Consider the following 26,637-nt stretch of genomic DNA (forward strand, 5'->3'; position numbering starts at 1 on the left):
ATTTAACCTTACAATAATACGTTTAAATCTAACACATTGATCGGGAATAGGACGAAGTGTGTAGGTCGTCTGTAATCGAACTGTTGCATGCTATAGAACTGATTTGGTAAAAGCTTCCCTAGGATAACATCAACAAAACATTCAATTCATTTTCTGTATTCAGACATATTGCTTTGATACTGCATTCGCTATGAAAAAAATGGAAATTTTGATACTGTCAAAAATATGAATAACGCACAGCATAATGTAATGGACAGAAACTCATAGAGAACTTCGTACAGCAGTAAAAAAAACAAAATTTGGTTAAGACAATACATGTATGAAGCTACAGTGAGCTACATGGGAACATCATAGTAGCGGCAAAATCGTTAGTTAATGACCCATACAGGGAAGTCACTAAGTGAAACACACTTTATTATTGTGTAGATACGAACAAATTCTAAAAGTGGCAAGGGTAAAATACAGGGAGCGAAAGGCTATTTACAATTTGTACAGAAACCAGATGGCAGTTATAAGAGTCGAGGGGCATGAAAGGGAAGCAGTGGTTGGGAAGGGAGTGAGACAGGGTTGTAGCCTCTCCCCGATGTTATTCAATCTGTATATTGAGCAAGCAGTAAAGGAAACAAAAGAAAAATTTGGAGTAGGTATTAATATCCAGGGAGAAGAAATAAAAACTTCGCGGTTCGCCGATGACATTGTAATTCTGACAGAGACAGCAAAGGACTTGGAAGAGCAGTTGAATGGAGGATATAAGATGAACATCAACAAAAGCAAAACAAGGATAATGGAATGTAGTCGAATTAAGTCGGGTGATGCTGAGGGAATTAGATTAGGAAATGAGACACTTAAAGTAGTAAAGGAGTTTTGCTATTTGGGGAGCAAAATAACTGATGATGGTCTAAGTAGAGAGGATATAAAATGTAGACTGGCAATGGCAAGGAAAGCGTTTGTGAAGAAGAGAAATTTGTTAACATCGAGTATAGATTTAAGTGAAAGGAAGTCGTTTCTGAAAGTATTTGTATGGAGTGTAGCCATGTATGGAAGTGAAACATGGACAATAGTTTAGACAAGAAGAGAATAAAAGCTTTAGAAATGTGGTGCTACAGAAGAATGTTGAAGATTAGGTGGGTAGATCACGTAACTAATGAGGAGGTATTGAATAGGATTGGGGAGAAGAGAAGTATGTGGCACAACTTAACTAGAAGAAGGGATCGGTTGGTAGGACATGTCCTAGGCATCAAGGGATCACAAATTTAGCATTGGAGGGCAGCGTGGAGGGTAAAAATCGCAGAGGGAGACCAAGAGATGAATACACTAAGCAGATTCAGGTGGATGCAGGTTGCAGTAGGTACTGGGAGATGAAGGAGCTTGCACAGGATTGATTAGCAGGGAGAGCTGCATCAAACCAGTCTCAGGACTGAAGACCACAACAACAACAACACGAACAGTTTCGGAGGAGGAGGAGAGAAGATTAGTGTTTGACGTCCTGTCAACAACAAGTTAATTAGAGATGGAGTACAAGCTCGGAATAGGTAAGGATGGCGAAGGAAATCGGCAGTGCCCTTTCAAAGGAAGCATTCTGGCGTTTTCCTGAATCGATTTAGGGTAATCGCGAAAAACATAAATCAGGATGGCCGGAGACGGATTTGAACCGTCGCCCTCCAGAATGCGAGTTCAGTTTTCTAACCACTGCGCCATCTCGCTAGGTGAAGAATTTAGGGTGCAAGCAAATTTATAGCGATGAATAAGAAGTTGACGGAACAGCAGAAGAGAATAACGAGACTGGGTCCCATAGGACCGGTTGTAGATTTCGGAGATGAGATGCCTCAAAGTTGGATCCAGGCATCAAAAATTAATTGTTAAATTAGACACTAAAAGCAGTAGATAAGATATAGAACTAAAATTTGAGACTAGTAAGTTAAGTAGTAACTAGATGTCATGAAAAGTTTAATAAAGTTGAAGGTCAAATCGCTGCAGATTTAGGAGCAGCACAGAAGGAAACGAATAATTCATTGATTAATTCAAAAACTTCCATTACTGAAATAGAAAGGGATCAAGCAGAAGCTATGAATCCAGCTTAGGAAGAAATCTCTGAATGAAAATGGTCTTGCGAGTCAACCTAAAAAAGTGACTAAAGAAGCTGAAAAATGGGAGAAAAATTACGGCATAAAATATAGTGAAAGGAAATTCTGTTCAGTGGCTTATTTTTATAAGATTGAAGAACTTCAGTCCGTACTTAATGCCGGCCATTGTGGCCGTTCGGTTCTAGGCGCTCCAGTCCGGAGCCGCGCTGCTGCTCCGGTCGCAGGTTCGAATCCTGCCTCGGGCATGGATGTGTGTGATGTCCTTAGGTTAGTTAGGTTTAAGTAAATCTAAGTTCTAGGGGACTGATGACCACAGCAGTTGAGTCCCATAGTGCTCAGAGCCATTGGAACCATCGTACTTAATGAAATACCGAGCGAGGTGGCGCAGTGGTTAGCGCACTGGACTCGCATTCGGGAGGACGACGGTTCAATCCCGTCTCCGGCCATCCTGATTTAGGTTTTCCGTGATTTCCCTAAATCGCATCAGGCAAATGCCGGGATGGTTCCTTTGAAAGGGCACGGCCGATTTCCTTCCCCATCCTTCCCTCACCCGAGCTTGCGCTCCGTCTCTAATGACCTCGTTGTCGACGGGACGTTAAACACTAATCTCCTCCTCCTCCTTAATGAAATACTTAAGGCAGTGAAGAGTAATGTAGCTACTTTAGATAGTATTGTGCCGCAAACATCGCAATGTGTAATTAAAAAACTAGCTGAAGTAAGAGAACAGGTGTTGAATGGAACCGCCGTAGCTAAAGGAGTGGAAGATGATGACTTAAGATTACATAATTGTCCACCATTTAATCCAGTTGGAGATTTACATCCAGCTATATTCTTAATATCGTTTCCGGGTGTATTCCCTGAAGCATACTCAAAGATGCTCTAGTGCCCCAGTCGCGATTTTATGCTGGTAGATTAAGATGCCCAGGTATTTTTATTTTAGGCATCTAACGGGAGGAGACGTTTTGGAGTCATCAGTCATCTGACTGGTTTGATGCGGCCAGCCACGACTTCGTTTCTTGTGCCAACCTCTTCATCCCAGACTAGCACTTAGACACGCTACGTCCTTAGTTGTTTGCGGGACGTATTGTAGTCTCTGTCTTCCCCTATGGTTTTGACCTTTTCTAGCCCTCTCTACTACCGTGGAAGCTATTCGCTGATGTATTTATAGACATTCTGCCATACTGTCCCTTGTTATTGTCACTGTTCTCCATATTTACTTTCTTCTTCACTTCTACAGACCACCTCTTAATTTCTTATCTTATCACTCCACATTAATTTTCAATTTTATAGCACCAGATCTGAAACGCTTCGAGTCTCACGTTTTCTGACTACCCCAGGAACCATTATTCACAACCGTACATTGCTGTGCACCCAGACTACATTCTCCGACCTTTCTTTCTGAGATTAAGTCCGATATTTGATAGTAGGAGAGTCCTCTTGGGCAGGAATGCCCTCTGTGCCTCTGCTGATACGCTTTTCATGTCCTCATCGTTTTGTCGTGACTCATTATGCTTCCAGTGTTGCAGAAATCCTTAACTTCGTCTACATCGTAGTCACCAATTTTGACGATACGTTTGTCGCTAATCTCGTTTCTGATACTCCTCATTACTTTCGTCTATCTTCTGTCGCCTCTCAATCCATATTCTTTACTCATTAGACTCACATTCTGTACGACTTGTTCGCGTTGATTGAAGATAACAATGTCATCATCCAATCTGTCATCCACGGCTTCATCGACACATACCTTGATTAGAAGGAGCGAAACAATACTTACCTGTATTATTCCATTTTTAATTCGAGCTCTTCATTCTTTGTCTTCCAGTGTAATTGTTTCCTCCCGGTGCTTGAACATATGTATTATCTGTCTTTCTTTATAGCTATTTTTGACAGATTTTTGAGCGTTTTTCATAATTTTATGTTGTCGAAGGTGTTTTCCAGGTCGTCGATTTCTATGAACGTGTTTTGAGTTTTGGTTTTGTTACCAAGAGCAACGTCACAACTGCCTCTATGTTCCCCTTACGACATCCGTAACTAAACTATCGTCAACTAACATATCTACAATTTTCTTTTCCATTATTCTCGTCATCTACCATACCCTCAATTTTCTTTTCCATTTTTCTGTGTATTATTCTTGTCAACAGCTTCGATGAATGAGTAGTTAAGCTGATTGTGCGATAGTTCTCGTACTTAAGTGGCGGAGCTATTTTCGGGATGGTGTGGATGATATTAATCCGAATGTCTATTGATTTTTCCCGAGAGTGATAGATTCTTGAATGTCGCTTCTCCCAATGATTTCAGAAGCTCCTATAGCATGCTACCTGTCCCTTCTGCCTTATTTTATCGAAAGTGTTCCAACTGTCTGTTAAACTCAAATACTGTTCTCCCTATAAGTTCGAAATCGGCTCCCATTTCTGGGTTAATCACGTCACTGCACAAAGTATCCCCCTAGTACAGACATTCATTGTGCTCTTTCCATGTATCAGCTCGCCCCTCTCCTTTTAGCAGTGAAATTTGCATTGCTCCCCTAATCTTGAAGGTGTGGCTTTGATAATTGTTTTCAGTTATCCATATGATCAGTCAGTCTTTCGGACAAATATCTGTGTTTAGATTCGTTCACATTAATCATACAGTCATTTCGCCTTGGCTTTCACTCCGTAGTAATTCTGGAAGTGTGGGGTGACGCATTGTCTGGTGCAATATCCCAAGTCATTGGAATGCACAATGGACATGAATGGATGCAGGTGATCATACGGGATACTTACTTACGTGTCACCTGTCACAGTCGCATTTAGACGATTAGGGGGGGTCCCATATCACTCCCTGCACACGGCGCGCACCATTACAGAGCCTCCAGTAGCTTGAACAGTCTTCTGCTGACATGCAGGGTCCATGGATTGATGAGGTTGTCTGCATGCACGTACACGTCTATCCATTCGATACAATTTGAAACGAGATGCGTCCGACCAGGCAACATGTCCAGTCATCAACAGTCCAATGTCGGTGTTGACGGACCCAGGCGAGGCGAAAAGCTTTGCTTTATGCAATCATCAAGAGTACACGATGTTCCTTCGCCTCCGAAAGCACATGACGATGATGTTTCGTTGAATGGTTCGCACGCTGACATTTGTTGATGGCCCACCATTTAAATATGCAGCAGTTCGCGGAAGGGTTGTACTTCTCTCACGTTGAACGATTCTCTTCAATCGTCGTTGGTCCCGTTCTTGTAGGATCGTTTTCCGGCGGCGGCGATGACGGTGATCTGATGCTACACCGGATTTCTGATAATCACAGTACACTTGTGAAATGGTCGTACGGGAAAATCCCCACTTCATCGCTTCCTCGGAGATGCTGTGTCCCATCGCTCGTGCGCCGACTATAACACCACGTTCAAACTCACTTAAATCTCGATAACCTGCAATTGTAGCAGCAGTAACCGATATAACAACTGCGCCAGACACTTGTTGTGTTATATGGGCGTTGCCAACCGCAGCGCCTTATTCTGCCTATTTACATATCTCTGTATTTGAATAACACGCCTATACCAGTTTCTCTGGCACTTCAGTGTATTTATTTCTTCCGTCAGTGACATTTATGTATTACTGTGTTTCCCTGAACATTTTTGTGCTTCTTTTTTTCGTCGATCATTTGAAGTATTTCTTCTGATACTCAACGTTCCATCTCAGTTACCTTGCTTGTGTATATGTAGTCTGTCCATATTCAGTCATTTTCGTTTTCAGACGTACCAGTTGAGCTGAAATGCTTGCCGTGGTGTTCATTATAGCAGTATCTGTAGCCTCAAGAACTTTAAACTCCTCTCATCATTCCTCAGTACTTCTGTATACCACTTCTTCCTTCCACAGTTATTACTTCTAGCGATTATCGGATACTTCATTCTGTTCTTCATCACTAACAAACAGTTACACGATTTTGTATCTGTTCCTGGGTGCACCTTGAAGCCGAATACCTTCCGGCTTTCTCCAAGAACGCCTCTCCTCTTCTTAGTGGCGCATGAGTCAAACGATACGCAAGAACTTGAAGTTCAGTGCTCGCGTTGATAAGCTTGTTCGCAATTTTTTTTTTTAGAAAACGCAGTAGCCACGAGGTATAAAAAAGAAGAATACGAGGTACTCTTCACGGAAACAAAACTAATTTCAAAGGGAAACATTTGCTTTCAAAACACTCCAAGCTGCAAAATTATTACGGAGAATCTTGAATGTTCGTGTGTGTCTGCACAGTTCTCCCTACCTCAAAATACTGAAGCAGGCGGTAACACGAAAACATTAGCTGATTAAATTTCCAGGAAACACTGTAATAACAGTGAGTTCTGATTTCTACTACGTCGTAGGAGCGAAATGCCACTGGCGAATCAAAATATATCCTGAAGGTATAAATTCACTGAGGGGTGGTTTTCGCTACGTTGTTTGCAGAAGATGCGGCGACTTCTCCGACTCGTGCGAGTAATTTTCTTAAGTTTATAGTTTCTGCTTTATGACAGCGACTTAGTGTTTCTTTTATTAATTATTAGGATAGCATGCCTCAATCTGTAAAGATGGAACTCTTGAGGATCGCTTTATTTTCTGTTTGTCTGTCTGTCCCAATGTTAGGAATCCTTTTTCTTCGGAACTGGTAGAAGTATGACACATCACATGTTAATGTCCACAGTCTCTGGATGGAGTAAATATTGACTTAGAGTCAATGCGATGAAAAGATTCATACATTTACGTTACACATTTAGAAACTCGCAAAGTCACTCATCAAAACCTGTAGGGTACTTCCCGTAGACCCAGGATCACGAAATACCGAGAGAAGCATGGTTTCCCAGTACTGATAAAGTAAAAGTCTGCAACTGGTTAAATCGTAGTTGCATCACATAAAAATACCTTTTGCCATTTGGACATACATTGTACTCATCGGGCGTAAAAAACATAATAGACGAACATTACCGCATGCAAACATAAAATGTAGGTTGGTAGGCATACTTTAATAAGTAACTAAAACTGTTTTATTAAATTAATCGCATATTTTTGTATATCTCGGATAGTCTGAGAAACTACTGTAGAGATTTTGTGATACGTCCTTGGAATTATTGGGACCAGTATATTGCCTGTATCGATATCGATAACAGGCAAAAGTTGATGTTTTCGATTCCCAGGATGGATGAACAACGTATATACAATTTTTAAGTTTGTACAAAACCCTCAGTGCGCCAATTCTACTCACACTTCGCCAATTTCTTTAATACAATTTAGACATTTTTCTGTATTATTGGAAAGCGTTTTGGAAGAGGACGTGGCGTAGCAGTCATTTTGCTGCTCTCAGTAGCCCAGTGTGTTAAGGTACATTCTCACGAGCTTTGGAAACTGCGTGTTGCCGAGAGTACATCCCTGCAGTGTTGTCCGGGAAGCCAAATGTAGGGCCACTGTTGCCAGGCAGCGTTTGTGGCAAAGACACACTACAGTTTGTAAGCAAATTTTGATTTATGTCTAACGAAATTTGTTTTTTAATGCATAAATTATGATGAAGTAATTATCTGTGGTCTACTTCATAACTAAGGTGATACAACAAATAAATAAAACGTAGTATTTGTTGAAAATATTTTATTTCAATAATTACAACAACAATTAAAAATTACGAAAGTGAAAACATTAGTTTCAATATCTTCTTTGGCCACATTTTGCCGCTATGAAAGCCTTAATACGACGTGGCACACTGTCGACGCAGGACTGTACTGTGCCCTGTATTTGTGGATGATGATACCACACATGGATGATCTTCTCTAAGAGTTGTGTTTTTGTTGTGATGACATCTCTTGCCACCTCCTTCTTCATTAGTTCCCATACATTTTCTATGGGGTTCATGTCGTGACTGATTACCTGACCAGTCTAACAGAGGGATGTTGCTTCAGAAATGATTTAACTGACCTGGCTGTGTGACAGGGAGCTCCAACGTGCATAAAAATAAATGGGAACCATTCTCTGACCTGTGGTATTAACCGTTTTTGCAGGATTTCCTTTTACCGGCCTTGCCTCATTATGCATCTAACCACCTAAAGAATTTCTGTTCCCTTGCCACAGATGACAGACCAAATAATCACCTTAGTTGTCAAACTTCCTGGCGGATTAAGACTGTGTGCCGGACCGAGACTCGAACTCGGAACTTTGCCTTTCGCGGGCAAGTGCTCTACCAACTGAGCTACCCAAGAACGACTCACGCCCCGTCCTCACAGCTTTACTTCCGCCATTACCTCGTCTGTTTTACGGTCTGAATAATGCAGTCGGGATGAAATTTTTCCCCTGTCACGTACTGAGATTTATTAGTTAAAATTTCAAACGTGCTTCCATCGCTGAAGCATACCTGTAAAAATCAAGAAACATAATTAATATGATGTGAATAAATGTACATATGTTATATAACATCGTAAATAATAATTTTTAACTTAAATTACCGATCTCCATAAGTCCACATCCTTATGACACAACTGTCTAGCCAACTAAAGGCGCTTTGCTTTCATTGTGGCTGTTAATTTTGGTTTTTATCGGGTCGATAGACCTTGAAATTAATATTCTTCAACATTCTGCGTTCAGATGCGTTCACATTAGCCTCTTCCAGTTTAGATTTTATCTGTTTCGTTATTGCAAATCTGTTTTCTAGGCAAATTCTTTCTGAAATCTTTCTGACTTTGGGGTGAAAACCAGTTTTCCACATTTATTCTTCCTTCTGGGGTTCAGTTCTTCACCTGAATCACTTTTCTTCTTTATGAAGACGTTTACAATCTTCATGAAATTTCTGGAATGGAATACATTTTTATGTTAATGAAGGCTTTCACCTCAGCTTTTACGTGGTGCAATTTCCCCTCTTTTGCCCACAATTAGTAATACCTGCCTGTTAAACAATCAATTGTGATGTCAACATTACGAAACTGATAATCAAAGTCAACAAAGTGTTACAGCAGTTACACGCCAGAATGCCACTGAACCAGTCCATTCCTGTATGCTGTACTCTGCAAATTGATACCTACAGTAAGTCAACAATTCAATGTCACGTAGCAACACCAGTTACAAAATTCAACAATGTAATAAGTGCCCTGAATCATTAAAAATAACATTAAATATATGAAGTGCGTCTAACAATTTACGTTGCTGCTGTAATGGAATCTCGAGTCCGGTATGACCAGTGAGTAGTAGTAGTAGTAATAGTAGTAGTCTAACAATTTAGCCAGGGACTGTACACTGAAGATCCAAAGAAACTAGTACACCTGTCTAATATCGACTAGGGCCCCCACGAGCACGCAGAATTGTCGCAACACGACGTGGCAAGGACTCGACTTATGCCTGAAGTAGTGCTGGAGGGAACTGACACCACGAATCCCTCAGTGCTGTCCACAAATCCATGAGTACGAGGGGTAGACATTTCTTCTGAACAGCACGTTGCAAGGCATCCCAGATATGCTCAATAATATTCATATCTTGGCAGTTTGGTGGCCGGCGGAAGTGTTTAAACTCAGAACAGTGTTTCTGGAGCCACTCTGTTACAGTTCTGGACTTTTGAGATGTCGCGTTGTCCTGTTTGAATTGCCCAAGTCCGTCAGAATGCACTATGGACATAAATGGAAGAAGGTGATCAGACAGGATGCTTACGATCGTTTCACCTGTAAGAGTCGTATCTACACCTATGAGGGGTCCTATATCACTCCAACTGCACACGCCCCACAAAATTACATAGCCTCCACCAGCTTGAGCAGTTTCCTGCTGACATGCAGGTTCCAAGGGTTCATGAGGTTGTCTCCATACATATACACGTCCATCCGCTCGATATAATTTGAAACTCGACTCGCCTAACCAGGCAACATGTTTCCAGTCTGTAACAGTCCTATGTCGGTGTTGACAGGCCCAGGCGAGGCGAAACGCTTTGCGTTGTGCAGTCATCCAGGGTAAATGAGTGGGCCTTCGGCTCGGAAAGTTCATATCGATGATCTTTCGTTGAATGTTTTGTACTTGTTGATGGACCAGCATTGAAATCTGCAGAAATTTTAGGACGGGATGCACTTCTGTCAGCATGAACGATTCTCTTCAGTCGTCGTTTGTCCCGTCCATTTGCGGCTGCAGTATACGGGAGATCTGATGTTTTAACAGATTCCTGATATTCAAGGTACACTCATGAAATGGTTGTACGAGATAATCCCTACTTCATTGCTAGGTCGGAGATGTTGTGGCCCATCGCTCGCGTGCCGACTGTAACACCACTTTTAAACTGACTTAAATCTTGATAACCTACCATTGTACTAGCTGTAACGTAACCGATCTAACAACTGCACCAGACGATTGTTGTCTTATATAGGCGTTGCCAACCGCAGCGCCGTATTCTGCCTGTTTACGTACCTCTAGGCTAGTTTCTTGGGCGCGTCAGTGTACTTCTGAGCCGGAAGTGTTTACACGAGCCACACTGTGGCCGCGAAATAGACGAGATCAGGCCACGTAGCGTAAGTTACTGCGGCGGTCATGAACTTGTATTCGACAGTGAGAATAGCAAGAAAAGAAGATATCGCGCTTCATAATGTAATACATAGACTATTAAATGCAGTACTAACAAAATTGTTTGGCAAGCAACACTATTAAATTTCAATACGATGTACTCGTATTTCCTCGGTAACTAACCATGTTGTATCTTGGAATAGTTTTTCACATTTGAGGAAATCCTACATTTCCAGATTACCTTTTGCACTTTCAGAAAAAGGCTGCAGCACACCAGGAGTGATTTCTCACAGATATAGTCCTTGAAACGAGGTATTTACAACGCTCTGGTGGAGGGTAGGGTTACTAGACGTCCGGAAATTCCTTGTCATGCCCCACATTTCAAACGTGTGTCCAGCATCCGGGATATGTCTCTGAAAGGTCCCTAATGTCCTACATTTTTAGAAACAGGTATTGGTCATTAGAGAATGAACTGACAGCTAGGAAAAATAGTGGTATTTTGTTGGTTAGTAGCCGCAACTGCAGCTCTCTATAGCAACTTGACCTTACCACCTGCATTAGAAGGAGGATACCCTTACACTAGAAACGTTGAACGAAAGAAGTGGCACCCAGCAATTTCAATCCGAGACAAAGCAAAGCGACTTCTTATTCTTAGTCTTCCTTTTACGTTTCGGTTACCAAAGAACAAGGAAATGAAAAGTTCGTAGTTAATTCACAGTGCTATTGACGTAACCCGTAATGCCAAAACGAAAGTGCATGACCGGTGAAGTGTATGTGTTTCGAGGCAGGCAAAGAGAGCGAAGTGATCATTATCGAAGGCTAACACACCATGCAGTTGACGTGACGATAAAATATTTTGAAGAAATTTCTTATTTTGGGCTTAGTACCCACAAAGGCAATCGTGGCTCCCAGAAAGTGTTCCTCATTTTAAAGCAATATTTTGACACAACGCCAATGTTGAAAGAGTGTTTCAACCACTGTGAGCACAGTCGGCAGATGAAAGGAACAGATTATCTGTTGATTCAGTCAGAGGTACTGTTTTTGGGAAATATAATTCTATAAATTTCGGTTGTGTGGAATTACTTGATTATATTGCAAACAAGTTACATTATTTCTTCAGAAAAATACGTGTATAAATGGTACTGTTGATGGCCACATTTAACATTGTACGTGTTGGAACTTAAAAAGAAAAAGTAACGTACAGTACAGTAAAGTAAGTTGAAGTAACACCCAAGTATTCGCTTTCCAAATCAAAAAATGTCTTTTCCTTGCTGCAATATAATTTATTTGCCCCATACGCTTGCGGCATTTTACTTGGAGATATCTTTAGTGGAACCTAGGATAACACAATCTTTTTGTATGCGATATTTGTAGATTATAAAATAGCTAACCTCTTATTTTTTACTTAAATAAGTGATTACTTAGAGTAATTAGAGGTTTTGCTTGGCATCCTCGTTTCCTCTCATCTCATCTGGTCACATACTGGAAATTCCACTAGTACTTTACTTATGAAAGATATGCACATTTTCATGTTACCAACTTCTTCCTTCACAATATTCATGCTCCTTGCTCTAATTGCTATGGAAAACTGCCACTAACTGTTGATACTTTGCCGAAATCTGTGATTTAAAGTCGTGAACATATGACGTCAACTTAACGAAATATCTTCAGAAAACTAATGTCTACTCATTTCAGTTCTCTTTATATCTGTATGTACTATTCTCTCTGTTAATGTAGACAGTGAGTTGTTCGACGTATACATTTGATCATTCGACAAGATTTTGTTTTCTACTTTGGTGTTTTGTGTGTTGTAAGTTTTACAATGTTGGAAAATGTTTTTTAGTGTCCATTCTAATTATTTTCCTGCCTTCTTCTGTAGAGCTTGGCTTGTGATTTACTTCTCTTAGATGTTCTACAAATGTGGAATGGTTTGTCCGATACCTTCAGGCTTTGATGCGTTCTTTTTATCTGATGTCAAACGTTCTGCCTGTTTGTCCTATATATCTGCCATCACAAGTGTCACACTATAATTGATGTATACCTGCTTTCTGGTGTACGGCTGTGCAGGGATAGCGGGGTAGCCGCGCGGTCTTGGGCATCTTGCCACGGTTCGCGCGGCGTCACCCGTCGGAGGTTCGAGTCCTCCCTCGGGCATTGCTGTGTGTGTACGTTGTCCTTAGCGTAAGTTAAGCTTAGATTAAGTAGTGTGTACACCTAGGGACGGATGACCTCAGCATTTTAGTCCCATAGTTGATTTTCTGGGATATATCTTGTCTTTTGTCAGTTTTGAAATATATTTTGGGACAGAATTGTCTGTTGTGTATGCTATGTTTAAACCCTGTCTAATAAAAAATGTTAATATTTTGTGTGAGTTCATGTTTGTATGTCATTCTGTGGCATCTTTTTTCTTCTCTTATACTCGTACTTTCTTTATTACTGTGTGAAGTTGTTATGGTACTGAGTGTCTGTGATTATGTATGGTTGTGTTGTGTTGTTATCTGTGGTTTTGTGTTCTCTGTTTTTATTTTCTTTAAATTTTGTTGTTTAGCTTTGCGACTATGTAAATGTCTTAGCCATTGTTTTTGGCTATCCACATTACTATGTCAAGGTCTTTGTGTTAGTTTTGTTCAGTAGTAGTGTGTTGAGTCTACGGAGCATATGGCAAAGAGCTGCTTGCTGTTGTGAGAATGGGTGGGTCAAGGATTGGGGGATCATTGTGATAGTTGCTGTGGGTTTATGCAAATTTTAAACATATGCTTATTGTTTTGTTTTCAATTTTTGTATCCACAAATTTGATTTGGTTACCCTGTTGTCTTTAAATTGTGAATTTTATATCTTTATGTAACTTGTTGATGTTAGTGTGTGGTTTTTTCAGTTTTTGTTTGTGATTTATCTGTTAAGCTGAGGATGTCTTCCATATACCTGAACCAGTATAATATGTGGCATTCTTTTTATACTATATTTCTTAAATGATCTGTTCATTGTGCTTTGTAAAAAGTGTCTTGAAACTGGGGATCCCATCATTCAGTAAATAAATTTCATTATCTAACTGGAAGTAGTTTTGTTTTGTTAGCAGCCTTATCAGCGTGAGTATTTCATTAATCTGTTCATCAGGGAGTGGACTGTGTGCTTTCAGGTAAAATATCTACAGCTAGTGAGAGAAGAATAACAGCACTCCACATTAGTTATCATAAAGAACATGGAAACTGTGAAGAGAAAAATTCGTAACGTGGAAAATGCTTATGTCTCGTAAGGAAAGATATAGTGCCATCTCCAGCATGTGAGCAGATGAGAAGAAACGAAGATTCCAGCCAAAAATTCGAATTACTGTAAATAATTACAGTTCATGTGAAAAATAAGACTTGAACCGTTTTATAATCTACAGATATCGCATATCATTCAAAATTATATCTCTGTAGATCCCACTGAGGATGCACTAAATTAAAAGGCAAAAACTCATCTGGAACAAGGAAACATATCGCAGCAAGAAAAAGGTTTTTTTTTTCACTTACAAAATGAATATTTCTGTGTGGATGATGGCCACACAAAGAAACTCGTTATTCATGCCATGTCAGTCATTTCCAGGTGGTCAGTAGCAGAAATTCAGAAGACTTCATCTGCACGTTCATAAATGCATACAACACATAAAATTCCGCGCCTTATGCAACTGTAATCAATTTAAGTATTCAAAACAATTAACCCAGTGCTTGAAAAGAAAAAAGTTGTTATATTTCTAAATCAAATCCCTTTGCTCTACAAAACAAGGCCTAAATTATGAGTTGTAAATCACATTTGCAGCTTGCAAACACTACTAAGAATAGGGGAGTTTTCTCCTGTCTGGTCAACATGGTCGTAACTTACACTAAAACAGCTGGATAATACATGGAAACAGTTCATGGAAGAAACGTTAGTCAACTCATAAAATCCTGTTACAACATCATAGGAAAAAAATATATTCTATCCAAGGTAGGTGAACGTTATAGGCATACAAAAATACTGTAAACAAAGACAATTTAAGGAGAAAGAATTAAAATACAATATAAATTTAGAAACAGAGGAGGGTTACATAGAATATCTAATTACAGAAGCAGAAGGTGTATTGACAAGGAGAGACAGGAGAGGAAACAGCAGTGTGTACATTGGTTTCACTAGAAAAGTGTAAAAAAAATCATAAACTAATAAGGAACATGAAAACACAGTACAAAAACAACACAAATCCATATCCTTTAACACTCAGAAAACGTAGGAAAAAATTTCAAAATGAATATGTTGTTATTTGAAAAGCAGACAAGGAGAACTCAGGAGCTTAAGCAAATATTTTTACAAACTAAAATCAATGGATTATTTAAAAATAGTAGCAAAGGGCTATAACATATTATAGTGACAGGTATGTGGATGACATCCTCAGCTTAATAGACGAATCACAAACAAAAATTGAAAATCTATGTATTAACGTTAACAAAGTATGTAAAGATATAAAATTCATAATTGAAAGAGAACAGGGAAACCAAATTAACTTTTTGGCTATAATAATCAAAAAACAGAACAATAAGCATATGTTTAAAATTTATCATACACACACAGCCACTGACGTTTTAATCCCTCAATCCTCGAACAACCCAAACTCAAATGTACCAATCAGGAAAGAAAACTACTAAAAAGATTTGACATAATAATGCAGGTTGCCATTAACTATAGCAACAAAGTTAATGTAGCCACAAAGCCAAACAATGCAATGGAAGGAAAAATGAAAACAGAAAGCACAAAATCACAGGGAGAAACACGACAGAACCAAACACAGCCACAAACAATCAATAACATAATAAGTATACAGATTAATCCGGAAAGTATAAGAGAAGACACAACGTGGTACAAAATGAGATATAAACACAAACTCGTGCATAAAATCAACATATTCATAAGACAGGCCATAAATGTAGCGCACGCAACAGACAATTCTATCTAAAAATACGTCATAAAACTGAGAAAAGACATAAAAATATATCAGAAAGGAGGTATATATCAATTATAGTGGAGCACTTGTGATGGCTGATAATAGGATAAACGGGGAGAACGTTAGATATGAGATAAAAAGAGCCTGGAAGTATGAGACAAATTACTGCACTTTTGCAGAACACCTAGGATGAGACAATAACAAACCGACCTCTGTAGAAGACATGAAAATAATTAGAATAAACAACAGAAAACACCTTTTAGCACTGAAGATTTCCGCATACAAACAGCCAAAGCAGAAAAGAAAAAAAACTGTAGAATGATCAAGTATATGTACAAAACAACTCACTGTTTACATTAATAATTGAAACAGTAAAATAATAGTCCATAAATGACTATTGTAATAATAATGGCACCCAACCCCTTTCCCCTGACTCTTCCATAAATCTCTCCACAAAACGTTTAAACCAAAACTCAAATCAGCTGAATACTAAAACTTTCAATCACTCTCCCACTCTCTCACAGCTATTACAGACCCATTCCATTTCCTTCCACTCACCCTTATTACTAGCAACACACACAAACACACACAGATATATATCTATACAGACGTTAGTTTTCAGCAGATGCATTGTTAGGTTGGCAACATATGCATAAAGAAACTAGATAGAAAGAGACAGAAACTGAACACACAGCAGTTACGACTGTAAGTCACTGTTTCCGGTAAAATATCTGCAGCTGGTGACAGAAAAATAGTAGTTCTCCACAGCAATTAGTGCAAAGAACCTGAACATTGTGAATAAAAAAGTTCGTAACGTGGAAAGTGTGCTTATGTTTTGTAAGAAAAGTAATAGTGCGACATCTAGCACATGAATGGGTAGGAGGAAACGAAGATGGCAGAAAGAAATTCCAATAACTATAGGTGATACTCATTTTCGTAAAATACAAGACGTGAGCTCTTTTAAAAATGGTTCAAATGGCTCTGAGCATTATAGGACGTAACATCTGAGGTCATCAGTCCCCTAGAACTTAGAACTACTTAAACCTAACTAAACTAAGGACGTCACACGCGTCCATGCCTGAGGCAGGATTCGAATCTGCGACGGTAGCAGTCGTGCGGTTCCGGACTGAAGCGCCTAGAACCGCTCGGCCACCGCGGCCTGCCTAGCACCTTTACAATCTACAAATATCGCGTATCAAAATAAAATTGTACCTTGAAGCAAAAGATGTAATACGTGTGGAGCAAATAAAACATATTGCAACAATTGAAAAGCTGTTTTTATTTAAAAAATGAATATTTCTGCGCTTGCTACGGATGATGGCCATACAAACAAGTATTAACACTGGAGTATTTATGTTTATATTTTGTTCAGGTTCACCAGTGGAGTTAGACAACTGCGATACATCTGCAAAAAGAGTTACGAGACGTTAAAAATAGCGTACACTGAGACCGTAATAGAAGAGAAAGACAGTTTGGAAGTTACTGCCCGTGGAACACACGTAATGAAGGTTCAGAAAACACCCATTGTAGAATAAAGTTGTGGCTCACCACAGCATGTACCGAATTTCTGCAGTAGCAATGATTATGACTGTGCGGTCCTGCTCTCTCGTCTCGAAGGACGCTGCGTTCTCGGAATAGCTATACGACTACTCAAGCAAATGAAATTAATAGTTTTTGTTACAATGAAGAAGACTGCCAATACTCAATTTTGAATTTACAACGGTGTCGCAAGCGATGGGCGACATGCAACATAAATCGGAGTCCTTTGTTATATATAATGTTTACACAAGTTGGGCACACTGTTTGTGGATCACTAATAACTGCTGTAGTATCACTCTCTCGCAGGCCGTGCTGATACTCTGTGAATACTGTCCACTAATGTCCGGCCGCGGCTGGCAGCAGCGGCGCTTTTAACCCCTTTGACTAGATGCCGCTGCTGTCCTCGTGACGTCCTGGTCAGCGGACTATTGGCTGGGTCGCCTCACCAACCTTCTCTGCTCTCGAGATCTTCGTCTTCATACTGGCGCTTGTGGTTAACGCCAGAACGATGGCCGTTTCAGATGTCGGTCTTTGTAATTATTTTGTGCGTTTCATAGCTCTGGTCGGAGATGCATGTTTCGCATATATGCAAATCATGAAAGTGTAGTATACCTACAGGGTGTTTCAAAAATGACCGGTATATTTGAAACGGCAATAAAAACTAAACGAGCAGCGACAGAAATACACCGTTTGTTGCAATATGCTTGGGACAACAGTACATTTTCAGGCAGACAAACTTTCGAAATTACAGTAGTTAAAATTTTCAACAACAGATGGCGCTGCGGTCTGGGAAACTCTATAGTACGATATTTTCCACATATCCACCATGCGTAGCAATAATATGGCGTAGTCTCTGAATGAAATTACCCAAAACCTTTGACAACGTGTCTGGCGGAATGGCTTCACATGCAGATGAGATGTACTTCTTCAGCTGTTCAATTGTTTCTGGATTCTGGCGGTACACCTGGTCTTTCAAGTGTCCCCACAGAAAGGGGTTCATGTCTGGCGAATAGGGAGGCCAATCCACGCCGCCTCCTGTATGTTTCGGATAGCCCAAAGCAATCACACGATCATCGAAATATTCATTCAGGAAATTAAAGACGTCGGCAGTGCGATGTGGCCGGGCACCATCTTGCATAAACCAGGAGGTGTTCACAGTGTCGTCTAAGGCAGTTTGTACCGCCACAAATTCACGAAGAATGTCCAGATAGCGTGATGCAGTAATCGTTTCGGATCTGAAAAATGGGCCAATGATTCCTTTGGAAGAAATGGCGGCCCAGACCAGTACTTTTTGAGGATGCAGGGACGATGGGACTGCAACATGGGGCTTTTCGGTTCCCCATATGCGCCAGTTCTGTTTATTGACGAAGCCGTCCAGGTAAAAATAAGCTTCGTCAGTAAACCAAATGCAGCCCACATGCATATCGCCGTCATCAATCCCGTGCACTATATCGTTAGCGAATGTCTCTCGTGCAGCAATGGTAGTGGCGCTGAGGGGTTGCCGCGTTTGAATTTTGTATGGGTAGAGGTGTAAACTCTGGCGCATGAGACGATACGTGGACTTTGGCGTCATTTGGACCGCAGCTGCAACACGGCGAACGGAAACCCGAGGCCGCTGTTGGATCACCTGCTGCACTAGCTGTACGTTGCCCTCTGTGGTTGCCGTACGCGGTCGCCCTACCTTTCCAGCACGTTCATCCGTCACGTTCCCAGTCCGTTGAAATTTTTCAAACAGATCCTTTATTGTATCGCTTTTCGGTCCTTTTGTTACATTAAACCTCCGTAGAAAACTTCGTCTTGTTGCAACAACACTGTGTTCTAGGCGGTGGAATTCCAACACCAGAAAAATCCTCTGTTCTAAGGAATAAACCATGTTGTCTACAGCACACTTGCACGTTGTGAACAGCACACGCTTACAGCAGAAAGACGACGTACAGAATGGCGCACCCACAGACTGCGTTGTCTTCTATATCTTTCACATCACTTGCAGCGCCATCTGTTGTTGAAAATTGTAACTACTGTAATTTCGAAAGTTTGTCCGCCTGAAAATGTACTGTTGTCCCAAGCATATTGCAACAAACGGTGTATTTCTATCGCTGCTCGTTTAGTTTTTATTGCCGTTTCAAATATACCGGTCATTTTTGAAACACCCTGCACTTCTAACAACTAATTTCATCAACGTTCGCCAGCTTTCGAATTGGAGTGAAATTATGTTTTCCACTTTATTTGCCACTGCAGCGAATAACAGTAACGGTTCGAAGCAGTTATGCCTAGAGAGTGAACCGTGATGAAATGTCACGGTTGGTTCTCTGCGTTTCCACCTTGTCTGCAGCGCGTTCCTTTCGAAATTCACGCTTAGCGCTCTGTTGTTTTCTTACCCCAGCCGGAGGGCGCTGTGGCGTTGCTGCGGCCGGCTGCCTGCCGTGTTTGCCGGAGAGCGTCGGTCGTGTGGAGGGACTCTGATTGCGGACGTCTTGAAGCGCATAGGAGGCCACGCCGTTTTGTTGATGGTTTGGCGGGACTCGTGTCAGGTGTGATGTATCATTAAAGCCGTTATAGCTGATGTGTTGGCAGATGTGCCAACACCTTGTAGTTAGAGGAGGCCGAAATGCACGCTACAATCTAACGCAGACGGGCTGAGGTCTGGAACAGGATACGTAATGAATGCTATAAAGAAAAGTACATAGCTGCTGGAATACTTAACTTTAATCCATCATTTGTATACAGCATTCTTGATGATACAAGTGAGACTCTCTCTAGAAATGGTTAATGGCGCCTTGCTAGGTCGTAGCCATGGACTTAGTTGAAGGCTATTCTAACTGTCTCTCGGCAAATGAGAGAAAGGCATCGTCAGTGTAGTCGCTAGCAAAGTCGTCGTACAACTGGGGCCAGTCCTAGTACGTCTCTCTAGACCTGCCGTGTGGTGGCGCTCGGTCTGCAATTACTGACAGTGGCGACACGCGGGTCGGACATGTACTAATGGACCGCGGCCGATTTAAAGCTACCACCTAGCAAGTGTGGTGTCTGGCGGTGACACCACAATAGCAGCCAATGTTACTGTCTTGGCCGCAGGTGGTGTGGCGTTCACTGTGTTATTCAGTGGTTTGGTATTTAACTAACTTGTAAATGAAAATGATAATCTTATTTTATCACATTGAGTAATTACTAACTAATTTTTCTCCCGGCTAAAGATTTGATCAAGTTGCTAAAGAACTCCTAATTATTGTCGTGTTAAAGTGTTGTGTGTAAGTTGTGTAAGTGTCACTAAATCACAGTTCATACAACAGATTCTATACAACTATGGATTATGATGGAAACAGTTATCTTCAGCAAAATGATCAATAAAACCACCGAAGATCAGCCGCGCACAACACTGACATTTGTTACCTGAAACAATATTCTTCGCAACTCGTGCGTAATTAATTTCGGCTCCATACATCAGCTAGAAAAGTTTGTTATAACGATCGTGCTATGAGCACTGTTTTTAAAGAACCAATCTGATTCGAATTATTTTCATTAAAATGAGTTCGGAACCACCGGAGCACATTTATTTTTACACATTTGTATTACGTTCACCATTTATGTCTGCAGAGTTGCGTAATTTGAGTTTGCCGCTGTGGTAATTGTTAAGATGGCGGCAGACATTAGATAGAGACTTTCTACTGTTAGAGCAAATAAGTAAATATTTAAAATGTTTATTAAACGCTATAAACTATACTTTAATATTGTGCAGTATTTAGACCTCATCAAGCAAACATTTGATTTGTTTCTAAGAAACACACAAACAAAAACGCGATACAAATCGCTATCATTAATGGCTGCGCTCCTTGTAGCGGAAAGAAATAATTAACACAGATAATGCTTACTGAGAGAGGAATTAAAGTTACAAATAATTATTCACTCATGTTTGTAACAATAATGAACTCCATTTTCAAGTAATAATTAACAAATAATTACAATTTCTTAACAGACCTCAGTTTGATATGCGTCTTGCGTGCTGAACCTACAAAAGCCATCCAACAAAAGGTAAAAACGAAGAAAGACAAACGCAGATCATAAAAGGAATTTACAATTATCATTGTCTTTGTATGATACACATCGATATGTCCAATTACATTTTTTCATATGTCGAATAGAAAATGTTTATAACTGTTACAGACATAATTTCCTCTCGTCGCACTGTACCCAAAAATTTATCACGTGGATGATACAGTGGATTCAAGGGGATGAGGCCTCGTTGTCCATTGTAACTCCTATCGTACGGATGTCATCGGACTTAAAGTAAGACGTTTTGACCATTATTTGCGTCGTTTCCAAGCAACGGGAGATTCCGGCATCAGCAGTAATTCGACGAAGATTATTTGTTTCGTCGGTTTGTAAATGATTGAACAAGGAGCAGTTTATTTAATGTTCACCTTATGCTGCCGTTCTACGTGTGCAGCTTGCTAGTGTAAACTTGACTCTCTCCTTTGTCCGTTGATTTTAAGAGCATCGTCAAATACTGAATCCAAGTAGTGACTTTCAATTAATTAGCTGGATTCTTTCTTTCCTCGTAACAACGCATGTTAAATGGCAAAGTAGAATACTAGACCTTAACTTGCTACCTCATTTGCATGGCGTCAATAACGGATCCTAACGTGGTAACTAATTAAGGCGTGTGGTAAACAAACGTACTTAAGTATGTTGTTTTAAAATATTATCTGAAATGTGTCAATTATTTATGTTTCCCTAGTAGATTCAGGGGAATGAACGGAAGGGTTCGCACGTCTGCCGTGTAAGGGAATCCTGCTAGTTTTGTTTTGGAAACTTTAGCTGAGACAGAAACTAGTGTGCTTTAGTCGTGTCTTGGCTTAAGGCTGTATTCGGGCTCTGGCATTTGTACTGCAAGGTGCAATACCATCCTGCTGTTTCATGGTTGCTTTATTCTCAAACTAGGTGTCTGCGCTAAAAATGCTTTGGGCTGGGCGTTCCGCCCCTCAGCATTATACTTGGGTTTCAGCTGAGTGTTCAGTCTCTTGACTGTCCATCGTACGCCACATCGGTAATGGTCAACTGGTCTTCAGTTGCTTTCAATGCTGTGGTTAGTTGTAAATTAGTACTGGTTCCGTTACCTTCATGACCAGGGTTCTTCCTCGACGCTTGTCTTTAAATACGCCGCTAACCTGGTTAGCGTATGTTGTGGCTAGCTCAAATTAATAGCCCAATACAGTTTGTCGGCCGTCAGAAGCCGTGTACGTGTTATTTATCCCTTATTCTAGTTAATCTACACGCATGCTATCATTAATTTTGTTACTCTAGGTAGCCATTAAGTTGCCATTTTCAGGGTGTTTAGATGGAGTGCGGCTCCTTTGAGTATAGATCGATCAATTAATTTAGTGTTTTTCTACCAGTTTCTAATCGTGCTTATGCTCACACACACACACACACACACACACACACACACACACACACACACACACACACACACACACACATATATATATATATATATATATATATATATATATATATATAATCTCTGTGGAATCTAAATGTTTTTTTATTACTATTCAGCTGTGCTTAATGTCATATTGTATAGAAAGGTACGTATTGGAGGTTAACTGTCACCGTAAGGTGTTGTGGACGGTGCACTTTCCTGTTATTCACCTTAATGTTCCAGTCAATGTGTAAACTTGCTAATTATTTTCCCTTTAAATGGAGTGTTCCTGCCTTAATGTTATAAGTGTCTGTTTCATGAACAGTTCTTTAACGCGCCTACGCGCACACTCATATTTATGAGAGAACTTTAATTGTGTTCGCTTGTTTAACCTTAACTAAAGTACAGAAAACTGAATCGGATGTTTATTATCGTTGTAGTGCTACTGTCATGTGTAACACGCGAAATTTTCTTGTTCTGTTATCATATGTTACAATATTGCAAATTGCAGTGAAGTGATGCGCTATTTCAGTTGTTCCCGACATTTACTATCTCCGCGTATAATATTTAATTGTTTGATTGATTAAGCCTTTGTTCAAATATTGGAGGGAGGTGCGCAGGTCTCAGAGGGCATTATCAGGGAAAACAGTAGAGCAATGAACGGTGTGCCACTGTTTAGACGAATCCGAAAAGACAGCTGTAAAATTGTGGTGCTTAGGGAAAATGGCACAATCTAAAGTACTAAAAGCATGTGTGGGAGTTGAACCTCTGGCAGGGCACTAAATCTAAAATCACCCTGGGCCTCTACAGTAACCATAGTGGGAGGCGGTTGAAACCCTGTATTTGGCACTGCACCTGCTCCGCACCTAGCGGCTCCAGGACATGCTGCACTCGGATCCCAAACGGTATTGTTGGTCCTGGACGTTGGGAAAAAATGCATTCTGGAGGTGGACGATCAACAGTATGGTATGAAGTCGAAGCTGCGAACAACTTACATGCCTGACGCACCATGAGGAGCTGCTGCTGGATGGTGAATGGCAGTTCCCCAGCCACAGCACAGAGTCTGACTGTGGGACTATTCCTGTAAGCAACTGTGGCTAGCATAATCCTTTCAGGTAAGATGGCCTTGCTGACCGTATACTGTCTAGCTATAGTCTGGCCGTGAATGCACAAAAAGCCCTATAAAATTGAAGCAGATGTGTCTGCTCGTCAAGCTCTGTGGCTAACGCCATTCGTGATATTCAGTGCCTTTTGGGTTTCTCAGACAAATACGTGTGTTGATTCATTGTGACTTCGAGAATGACGAGATCACCCAGAGAAACCGTGCGAACATTCCCCATCACATAGCAGTTGCAGGGTGTTTGGTTTGAGACGTTTCACGCCGAACACGCCAACGGTCATCTGCAAGATGGATCATAAAACGTGATTCATCTGGAAGAGCCACCTCTCGACACTCAGTGAACGTCCAATTGAGGTACTGGCGTGCCATTTCCAGCGTTCACTGGCGCTGAAAACAGCAAGTGTATATGAACCAGCCACCTACTACAGGGGCCCAAAAGCACCAACGTTCACTGAACGGTCGTTGGTGAGGAACCAATGTAGCCCCTTGCTCCATTTGGGCCATCAGTTGCTCAATATCTGTACATCTAATTGCCCATACACATCTCCACAGCTGTAATTCATCCCTATAATCCATCATCTGTGGTGCACCATAGTTGACTCAGCGCTGGTTGTGGATAGCGTCATTTTGCCCTGCTCAGTACATTTTAAACACACTGGCACAGGGTTTACAAACATAGCCGTTTCGTAAATACACTCCTGGAAATTGAAATAAGAACACCGTGAACTCATTGTCCCAGGAAGGGGAAACTTTATTGACACATTCCTGGGGTCAGATACATCACATGATCACACTGACAGAACCACAGGCACATAGACACAGGCAACAGAGCATGCACAATGTCGGCACTAGTACAGTGTATATCCACCTTTCGCAGCAATGCAGGCTGCTATTCTCCCATGGACACGATCGTAGAGATGCTGGATGTAGTCCTGTGGAACGGCTTGCCATGCCATTTCCACCTGGCGCCTCAGTTGGACCAGCGTTCGTGCTGGACGTGCAGACCGCGTGAGACGACGCTTCATCCAGTCCCAAACATGCTCAATGGGGGACAGATCCGGAGATCTTGCTGGCCAGGGTAGTTGACTTACACCTTCTAGAGCACGTTGGGTGGCACGGGATACATGCGGACGTGCATTGTCCTGTTGGAACAGCAAGTTCCCTTGCCGGTCTAGGAATGGTAGAACGATGGGTTCGATGACGGTTTGGATGTACCGTGCACTATTCAGTGTTCCCTCGACGATCACCAGTGGTGTACGGCCAGTGTAGGAGATCGCTGCCCACACCATGATGCCGGGTGTTGGCCCTGTGTGCCTCGGTCGTATGCAGTCCTGATTGTGGCGCTCACCTGCACGGCGCCAAACACGCATACGACCATCATTGGCACCAAGGCAGAAGCGACTCTCATCGCTGAAGACGACACGTCTCCATTCGTCCCTCCATTCACGCCTGTCGCGACACCACTGGAGGCGGGCTGCCCGATGTTGGGGCGTGAGCGGAAGACGGCCTAACGGTGTGCGGGACCGTAGCCCAGCTTCATGGAGACGGTTGCGAATGGTCCTCGCCGATACCCCAGGAGCCACAGTGTCCCTAATTTGCTGGGAAGTGGCGGTGCGGTCCCCTACGGCACTGCGTAGGATCCTACGGTCTTGGCGTGCATCCGTGCGTCGCTGCGGACCGGTCCCAGGTCGACGGGCACGTGCACCTTCCGCCGACCACTGGCGACAACATCGATGTACTGTGGAGACCTCACGCCGCACGTGTTGAGCAATTCGGCGGTACGTCCACCCGGCCTCCCGCATGCCCACTATACGCCCTCGCTCAAAGTCCGTCAACTGCACATACGGTTCACGTCCACGCTGTCGCGGCATGCTACCAGTGTTAAAGACTGCGATGGAGCTCCGTATGCCACGGCAAACTGGCTGACACTGACGGCGGCGGTGCACAAATGCTGCGCAGCTAGCGCCATTCGACGGCCAACACCGCGGTTCCTGGTGTGTCCGCTGTGCCGTGAGTGTGATCATTCCTTGTACAGCCCTCTCGCAGTGTCCGGAGCAACTATGGTGGGTCTGACACACCGGTGTCAATGTGTTCTTTTTACCATTTCCAGGAGTGTACACTCATGCCCATAAATTAAGGATTATTGCAGAATGTTGTGCCATACAACGTGGCACTACACAAAACTGGCGCTGATAGCATAGGCACATAGGGAACACACACGTCACAGATCTGTACGTCTATGATATTGGTGATAAGTTGAGAAAACCGTCCCGAAACACATGTGCTACAAAACGCCACTCTTTCATGCGCATGTACCCAGACATCAGTATGGGATATGATCACCATGCACACGTACACAGGCCGCACAACGGGTTGGCATACCCTGGATTAGGTGGCCGAGCAGGTGCTGGGGTATAGCCTCCCATTCTTGTACGTGCCCGTCCGAGCTCCTGAAGTGTCGTAGGCGACTCAAGACGTGCAGCGATACGTCGAACGAGAGCATCCCAGACGTGCTCGATGGGGTTTGGTCTGCAGAACAGGCCGACCACTCCATTCGCCTGATATCTTCTGTTTCAGGGTACTCCTCCACTATGGCAGAACGGTGGGATCATGCGTTATCATCGATGAGGAGGAAGATGAGACTTACTGCACCCCTGAAAAGGCGGACATACTGTTGCACAATGACGTCCCGACACACCTGACCTGTTACAGTTCCTCTGTCAAAGACATACAGGGGTGTATGTGCACCAATGATAATCCCACCCCACACCATCAAACCACGACTTCCATACAGCTTTCTTTCAAGGGCATTAACGGGTTGGTATCTGGTTCTTGGTTCAAGCCAGATGAAACCCAACATAGCCTGGGACCACTGTTCCAATGACAATGTACTGTGTTCTTGACACCAGGCTTTTCAGGCTCTCCTGTGACCAGGGGTCAGTGGAATGCACCTTGCAGGTCTCTGAGGTAGTAAAACATGTCTGTTCAGTCGTCTGTAGACTGTGTGGAGACTACTGTTCCAGTGGCTGCCATAAGGTCTCGAGCAAGGCCCG

The 26,637-nt window shown here is 41.9% G+C and overlaps 1 non-coding gene across 1 annotated transcript; it reads left to right on the forward strand.

Moving 5' to 3' along the window:
* The first annotated feature begins 2,457 nt into the window (after positions 1-2,457).
* Positions 2,458-2,530, forward strand: Trnaa-cgc (transfer RNA alanine (anticodon CGC)). The gene has a single exon. It is a non-coding gene; the product is annotated as a tRNA-Ala (tRNA).
* The last annotated feature ends 24,107 nt before the right edge of the window (positions 2,531-26,637 follow it).

The sequence above is a fragment of the Schistocerca cancellata genome, chromosome 10 (assembly GCF_023864275.1).
Source record: "Schistocerca cancellata isolate TAMUIC-IGC-003103 chromosome 10, iqSchCanc2.1, whole genome shotgun sequence".
Lineage (NCBI taxonomy): Eukaryota > Metazoa > Arthropoda > Insecta > Orthoptera > Acrididae > Schistocerca > Schistocerca cancellata.